Source organism: Ailuropoda melanoleuca, chromosome 2, assembly GCF_002007445.2.
Source record: "Ailuropoda melanoleuca isolate Jingjing chromosome 2, ASM200744v2, whole genome shotgun sequence".
Lineage (NCBI taxonomy): Eukaryota > Metazoa > Chordata > Mammalia > Carnivora > Ursidae > Ailuropoda > Ailuropoda melanoleuca.
In genome coordinates this window covers 184398003-184406794 of record NC_048219.1, presented here as the reverse complement: position 1 = coordinate 184406794, position 8792 = coordinate 184398003, and the positions used below count along the sequence as shown (strand labels likewise).

Below are 8792 nucleotides of genomic sequence, written 5' to 3'. Positions count from 1 at the left end.
GCAAATGAACAGGTCCAAGAAAGAAGAAAACCTTTACTTCCTTTTCATTTTGAATCCTGTGAATACACTATCCTAACGACAACAAAAATACTTTTTAACATATAGTCGAAAGACAATATGGACAGTCTGTGAGAATGTGCCAATGCCTGACAGACTGATCCAACAATGACAGAATGAGCTCATTTCTGTCTGGGTTAAATTTCCTGCCAAGTACAGAACTTCAAACCAACCAACACATATACACATACATGCATACATACACATACACACACACACGTATACAAACACACACAGCAGTTTTAATGCACCGACTGAGCAAAATATGGTTTCATATATTCATCCTGACCTCTTGCATCTCTATCCACATAACTAAAAGAACAAGAGTCAAGTACTGTGAGATGGTACATTTATGTGAACAGATAAATGAAAAAAGCCTAAGGTCTACACAAAAAAGCAGCCAAGTGATCTTTTTATACATCAGAATGTCCCCTCATTCTTTCTTGGGGGAAGTCAGACTTAATAAATACAGGAGATACCCAGTTAAATTTGAATTTCAGACAAACAATGAACAAATTTTAGTGTACATGTGTCCCAAGCAATATCTGGAACATGTAGTAAAAAAATTACTTGATTTTTATCTGAAATTCAGATTTAACTGAGTGTCTTATGTTTTATATGGCAGCCCTAATCCCATCCCCAGTCCACCACAAAGTGTGACAATTAATTAGGATGACCAACCACTCTGGGTTGCCCAAGACTTTGGGGTTTCCCAAGACACAGGACTTTCAGTACTAAAACCAGAAAAGTTTTAGGCAAACCTGTCACCCTACAATTAACCGTTTCATGGAATAAACAAACAAACCATAGCCTGGATTCTACCAATAGTTAATTCTGATCTTTTGTTTATGAAACAACTTTTCTGTGCCTTATTCTCCCTTTTCTGTCATCATTTAGGTAATGCACAAAATTTAAATTAAGGATAAAATGGAATGCAGCAAATAAAAGACTGGAAAAATGCAAAGGCATTATAAACGTTAATTATTAGTACAGTTGGTTTGCGTACGAAGCCTGTTTATGCGGAATTTCAAAGCAGTTTTACTTACATCGTTTCATTTACATACGTCATATAATCTACTGAAGATACTATTACTTGCAACACTAGTTTGACTGCATATAAAAATGTTCAGTGGACTGGCTCCTTTTAGAACTATGGCAGTAAGCTCTTGGTTTGATGCTGGCCTCCCCACTTACTCCTTGTGTAATAGGGGACAATTTCCTTAACACTCCAGAGCTTCAGGTTCACTACAGAACTGGGGTGATAATAAATGCCTCACAGAACTCACTTTGGGAACAAAGAAAGCAGGTGAACACACTCTACATAAACTACAAAATACATCACATGTGTTAGTAGCACTTTAAATTCATTAATACAAACTACTTATACCAATACCAATACTTTTCTTTCATCGTGATTATTTCTTATTTATATCCCCACTGATTCTGAAGATACTTAAGTCAACTGTATGCTGAGAGCCTAGGCCATGGCGCCGGAGTCTGGCACTCAGTCTACTACTTACTAAACGTCACTTAGGTCAACTACTTTCCTAAGCCTCAATGTCCTCACCTGTAAAATGTGAAGAGGAGTATGCGTATCAGAGACACGAGACGGATTCAGCAGCTAGCACGTTACCATTATTGTTTCAGGCATTTAAGATTCTAAAAGTTAGAAGCAGCTGACATCATAGATCCATCCACAAAATTCCTTATAAAATGGTAGTAAGTAACGAGAATAAGGATACTTTACACATCTTATATTTGGAATTTCCTTTGGCATCTCTACTTCACTAGCCAATTCTGGGGATTTCTTTCCATGAGCTTCAGTTAGATAATGACAAATTTATTTTTGTTTAAGAAAATACATATATGAAGAACATTTTTTTCTCACGGCTAGTTCCACAGTAAAGTTTAAATATCCTTGGATTTTATGACACAGAACTATTGGATCCCACTTTGTGGATCCCACTCCAGGGCCCAAGGTAAAAAATACACATGCAATCTAATTCAGGACCAACTCTGTTTAACCAAATCAACTTACCGGGCCTCCATATCTCTAAAAAAGTTGATCCTCAACAAACGTCCCTAATTCTCAGGGTTTTTATAGTCTTATGTCTACCGCTAATAACCTCGTGCCAAGACCCTGCAACTCACAGGGGAGTCCCTCAGAGGTGGTTCTGTTGTCCATTCATTAATCCTGTCATGTGGGAGATCCCCAAAAACCCCCGCCCAGACAACTCACACACATACATGGGCTCAGGGCTCTGAATCATGTTGCTTCAACTTCCTCATCTAAGGGAAAACCTATTCCTACTCCGCTTTCTACTCACCTTCCAAACCACGTAACTCCCCTTATTATGATATCCAAAAGAAGTGATATGAAATTCTCTATACAGAAGTGCAGCTTTTTATCCTAGAATTTTGTTTAAGGCTGATCCACTGACAGGAAACAGGGGAAATGGTATGTTCAGTCATCATTATTTTATCCAAATGGCAGGGCAGAGAAACCAAACCTTAGCAGAGCACTGTTTTGACAAATTCATCAGTGTGTCCTAACCAGCCAAGAATTAAATGCCCTGGCTGCACTGTAACAATAGTGAATAGCCTATTTACGCTCCTGTAGTACTAATTCCTTACTTACTCCAATTATCTCCAAAATGGTTAATGAGAGCCACCTATATAAATATTTCTGGAGAACATGAACTATTAGATTATATAATGACATCAGCCTGGATGGTTGGTACTTGAGGGTCTTAGTAAATTTCAACTCAATCCAGATAAGAACTTTGTCTAGTATTACATGAACCTAAACCTAAGAAAGTGGATTGGTTGGTGGTTCAATTAACAATTTCACTTCTGTTCTTAACTATTTCCTTCCCTACAGTAAAAATAGAAAATGAAATTAAAGAAAATTCAAAGGCCAGAGGCTAAATAGTTGCAAACATATGAAATATGTCAGCAAAAGTAACATGCTTACAATAAGCAAAATAAAGTACCCGTTTGAGAACAGATAGTTCAGGTAAATTTAGCCTTTAGAATGTGAAGAAAGATTAACACATCAAAATTAAGATTTTCAAGATAATTTTAGTCTACACCATCTAAATCTATCCAATCTAAATCTATACCTTTTAAGAATTTACAGACTGTTCAGTAAGATTTCTTAGATATTTCCTTATCTTTTCCTCCATATCCCTCCTCACCCCAAAAGCCCTTTATCTGTATCTGGGCTTATCAGTTAAAAACAAACTAAGGTGGGGCCTGGGTGGCTCAGCCGGTTAAGCTTCCACTTCTTGGTTTCAGCTCAGGTCAAGATCTCAGGGTTGTGAGATCAAGCCCCCGGTCGGGCTCTGCACTGGATGTGGAGATTCTCAAATTCTTGCCCCAAAATTTCAAGAAACCAGGAGACACAGTAAGGAAAGAATAAAACCTGCCTCATTCTAGCCCACCACCACTATGAGTAACATGTAGAACTTGCTGCAGGCTAACACCTGGAACCTGCAACTTCTGTTAAAGTGTCCAGTTAGAAATTTAAAATAACACTAACACAAATTTAAAATCACCAGCATATGCTGAAATGGTAATACCACTCTAATTAGTGCTAAACTTCACAAACGCTCACACAGATTCTTATATGAAATTCAATTTGAGAAAAGATCAGTGATATTGGTGAATAACATGGCTTAACAATGTTCCAAAGCATTTGTACTGAATTAAAATTAGTAGGAAAGCCACCTTATCCTAACTTCCGTAATTCTACAATCACAAAATGGGAAGAATTTAAAAAATTTTTTTGACAGTTTAGACACACTTGGTTTTAACTTAATACATTTTATGCTTAATAGAAGTTATTTTGTAATTAACAAAATTAACATTTTACCAGTTGACAATGGTAGGAGGTGCTAGTGCCTTCACGATATGCGCCTGTGTTTCAATACCTGTCAAAATAAAAAGACAAACATTACTACTCGTGGTCTAATCATCAGAGCCAAATATCAGCCTTTTCCTGGACGTATTTTTACTTCCAAAAACTCACAGGAAAATTTTTGCTTTTTCTGAAAACACGATCTATCACACTAGAAAAGACTCAGAAACATTTCTGCTTTTTTTGAAAACACCATCGCACTAGCAAATGACATTTTATCATGTAACCTTTAACCAAAAAAAGCATATTATGTATCACCACACACCTATTAGAATAGCCAAAATCCGAAAATACTGACATCACCAAATGTTGGCAAGAATACGGCGCAAGAGTAACTCATTCATTGCTCGTGGGAATGCAAACCGCACGGCCATTCTGGAAGACAAGTTTGGCAATTTCCTAGAAAACTAAATATATCCTTTACAGTATGGTCCAGCAACTAAGCCTCCTTGATATTTACCCAAATGAGCTGAAAGCTTATGACTAATGGGGGGAGGGTGGAAGCTACATACAAATATTTATAGTGGCTTTATTCGTAACTGCCAAAACCTGGAAGTAACCAAGATGTCCTTCAGCAGGTGAATGCATACACTGTAGAGCATCCAGACAATGGAATACTATTCAGCACTAAAAAGAAACGATCTGTCAAGCCATGAAAAGACATGGAGGAAACTTAAATGCATATTGCTAAGTGAATGAAGTCAACCTGAAAAGGCTACATACGCTGTCTGATTCCAACTGTACAACATTCTGGAAAAGGAAAAGCTACTGAGACAGTAAAAGATTGTTAAGAATTACGGAGGAAGATGGGATGAACCAGCAGAGCAGAGAGATTTCGGGGGTGCAGAACCACTCTGCGTACTTTTAAGAAGATAAACGTCATTACCTATTTGTCCAAACCCACAGAACGTTCAACACCAAGAGTGAGCCCTACGGTAAAATGAGTGATACTGACGTATCAATGTAAGTTCACTAACTGCAATGGGGGAGGCTGTGCATACATGAGCTTGGAGGTATATAGGAAATCTCTATCTTCAGCTCAATTTTGCTGTAAACCTGAAACTGCTCTAAAAAATAAAGTCTATATAAAAAAAAAAGTACATCTAAAACTTTTCAGGCATATATTGAGTTTATTCTCTCATAATGGTAATGGTCAAGAAGAATAATTACTAAGATTTATAAACAGTATTTCACTGTATATATAACACTTTTATACACTATCTCAATGATTTTCTTTTTAAGATTTTATTTATTCATTTGAGAGAGAGACAGAGAGAGAGCAAGACAGAGCACAAGTAAGGGGAGAGGGAGAAGACTCCCTGCTGAGCTGGGAGCCCAGTGATGGGGCTCGATCCCATGACCCTGAGATCATGACCTGAGCCAAAGGCAGACGCTTAACCACCTGAGCCACCCAGGCATCCCTCAATGATTTTCTCGATCACTTGTGAAGCAGGCAAGTTTGCAGTCATTATCGGCATTAAAAAAATAATTTACATCAGCCCAAACTCACAGAGCCTGTAAGTGGAACTAACAGTTAAGTATTCTGACAAAATTTAGCATATCACTACTTATTATTAATTTCCTAATTCCCTGTAAAGCAGCCAGATATACTTTAAAAAAAAAAAAAAAAAGACGGCCTTACAACCAGATATCCCTGGGTCCAAAACCCCCACTCTGTTTCTCATTAGCTATGACTCTAAAATTCATTCATTTATTCATCCATCTATCCATCCAGGTGGAGGGAAATCTTATAAAATTACCTGCTTTTCTTATGCCAGTTTCCTCATATGTAAACAGGGGGGACGACAACAACAACATATATATACAATTCATATCCAGAATATTTGTTGAATTTCTATAAATAAAAGACAACTCAGTAGAAAAAACAGTCTACATATGTCCATGGGAAAAAAGCCTAAATGCCCATCATCTATGAAATAGTCAGCCTCACTATCAAAGAAACACAAATGAAAACATTATCACTTCCCCCTATCGAATTTTTTTAATTAGAAAAAGCATCACAAGTATTGGCAAGGATATAGGAAACAAGAGTGCTCTTGGCTTCGTTGGGGGAAGTGCAGCCACTTTGGAGAGCAATTTGGCAGTATCCAGCAGAAGTGGAAAACGTGAATTCCCATGACCTAGCAAACACGTCCTGAAAAAAATTTGCCCTGGAGAAATTCTGGCATATGAGCATACTTACTTTACCATGTTTTGTTTTGTTAATTACATGGCCCAACACGACAGGTCCTAGTATTTAACTGGCCCTTAATAAATGCTCAATCTCCTCAGCAACTAGTTGATGACTGCCTACCCGGCTCTGGACCCAAAGCTTCCCACTCTGGAAATGTGCCCACAGAACTCAAAACCCTCCCACTCCAGTGGTAGAGACCAACAAGACAGATAGGACTGACATGGCAAACACTACTGGATAAGGAGACAGGCTGTATGAAGGAAACAGTCAAACACAGTCCTCTGTCTAGGAGTGGGAAAGAAGGTTACGGAAGGTTAAGAACTGAGTGGATCCACAGATTTTTGGCAATGGACACGAGAGAGGAAACCTCAGGCAGTAATAACAGCATCTGTGAAAGCACAGAGGCACTGGAGAATGCTTAAGTACCTGGAAGCAGGCTGACAGATGACCCCAGAGGCATCAGGCTCTAATCCTTGGAACCTGCAAATGTTACCTTACTTCAAACAAGGGTCTTTGCAGATGTGTGGAATTAAGGGTCTGGGGATGAGAGCGGGACCTGGGATTATCAGTGGGGCCCTAAATGCCATCACAAGTGTCCTTAAAAGAAAGGCAGTGGATGGGCCACTCCAAGCAGGCAACGTGAGGACAAAGCAGAGGTGTACCGCACTGGCCTGGGAGGCTGGAGCGAGGCCACGGTGTGCAGCAGGCACAGCAAAGAGGAGGCAAGACGAGATTCTTCTCAGGAGGAGGCACCACTGCCAACACCTGATTTCAGCCCAGTTAACTTCTGGCCTCTTTTAACTGTAGGATAATCAATTTCCATCGTGCTAAGCCACTGAATTTGTGGTGTTATAGCAGCTCTAAGAAACAAAGGCAATATCTCACTGGCATTGCCTTGTATGCCCTCTAAGCGCTAAGTTATTTAGATATTACCCAAATCTCTGAAGCGCCATCCAGATTTGTACGCAGAATAGCCTATCAGATCTTTGATATGGTTAAATCTCATACCAATGTGGGGAATTTATTGATTGGGGGGAGGGGACCAGAAGCACAAAAATCAATCAAAAATCCAGAGAGAATATGAAGTTCTGGATCACCAGATATTTGACAAAAACCCATCACAATGAAAGACAGATGAAAACTGAAGTGGGGGGAACTCGATGGAAACTGATGATGCAGGAAATAGAAGAAATACTTTATATTCTTTCAAAAAGATATGAGAGGCTATTGTATTGATGAAACAAGAATGGGGCACCATACAGGACTAAAAATAAGAAAAAGCTCTTGTTAAAATTAGGACCAGCACTTGATATTGAATTTAAAAGTCAACAGATATATTCGAATATTTCACCAGAAAGGAAAGCAAAATCATAGTAGTAGAAAACAGAAGTCAAAAAAGATTTTTAAAAATAAGGTTTTAACAGGGGGGCATAGAGTTATAAGGGTTCTGGGGGTTCCAACAGTCCAGGTTCAGCCACTCGCCAAAGGCAGACAGACAGCAATAGGGAAATAAGAAAGGAAATGTATTTCAATGAGGCCCACACCAGGAACACAGCTGACTGATTATCTTAAAGACTGCCTTAAGACAGCCTCTGAAGTGTTGAAAATACTTATAGGTTTATGCAAGGAAAATGTGGGACAAAGGTCAGTAGGTATTTGCAGGTGGGCAGTAAAGGTCAGGTGGATCGTTGTCTTGGTATCAACCACACACAGGTCTTGCTGGCTCAAAGCAGTCCTTATTGCTTGAGGGGGTAGTTTCGGTTCCCATCACAAGTTTTGTGCAGGGTCTTTTGTCTGAGTTAAAAGAGTAAGCTGGAAAGAAAAATTTAATTAGAAAGTCTGAGGTCAAAATGAGGTAGTCAAAGTCCTTTTTCAAGGTGTCGAATTAATCCACAAGACCAAGTTCCACTGAAAGGAGTTCTAGAAAAAGAACAAAGAGATGAAAAGGCAGGAATTACTGAAGCACTCAGTGATAAAATACCCCAGAGCTGATGGACGCTACTCTTCAGGTTGAAAGAGCCCGGGGAGCGCTGAGCAGGTGAATGGGGGCAAAAATAACTGACCTCTAGACACAGCCTTGTGAATTCTCAGAGCACCAGGTTTAAGAATATCCCAAAAGCTTCCAAAAAACCCTAAACTAGGACACCTACAAATAAGTAAACTATACTAGAATTCTACTCCTGGCTAAATTCCTGATCAACTGCCAAGTAGAATAAAGAAGCATTCAGAGATTTAAGGACTCAGGAAATTTACATTCTGCAAACATACTCTGATAAGACACTACTTTAAAAAGTCTTCCACCATGTGCACACATTGATAGTATTTTTAAAGACAATTTTACTAAAGCTAGAAGTCACCTACAGTTTTGTACTATTTTACAAGAGCTAGATACCACAGGTTAAGGGCTTAGTCCCCCAAGACTATTCTCCACTTGCTAGTCACGAGTCACCAGCTGGTGACAAACCAAGGATTCCCACAATCCCCTCCTCAAGTTTAGTAATTTGCTAGAATGGCTCCCACAACTCAGGAACACCCATTACTTACGTTTATCGGTTTATTATGAAGAATATAACTCAGGAACAGCCAAAGGGAAGATATGCTAGGGCGGGGGGGGGGGGGGGG

At 39.1% G+C, this 8792-nt stretch overlaps 1 protein-coding gene across 2 annotated transcripts in view; it reads right to left on the bottom strand.

The window, feature by feature from the left end:
- ACSL3 (acyl-CoA synthetase long chain family member 3) overlaps positions 1–8792 on the bottom strand; it is a 79607-nt gene that overhangs the window by 54264 nt on the left and 16551 nt on the right. Inside the window, exon 2 of one of the 2 annotated variants that reach the window (XM_034655263.1) lies at positions 3932–3989. The exons of the other annotated variant lie outside the window; for it this stretch is intronic. The gene's annotated coding sequence lies outside the window, so the exon portion shown is untranslated. The remainder of the gene's footprint in view (positions 1–3931; positions 3990–8792) is intronic. 2 annotated transcript variants of the gene reach the window in all.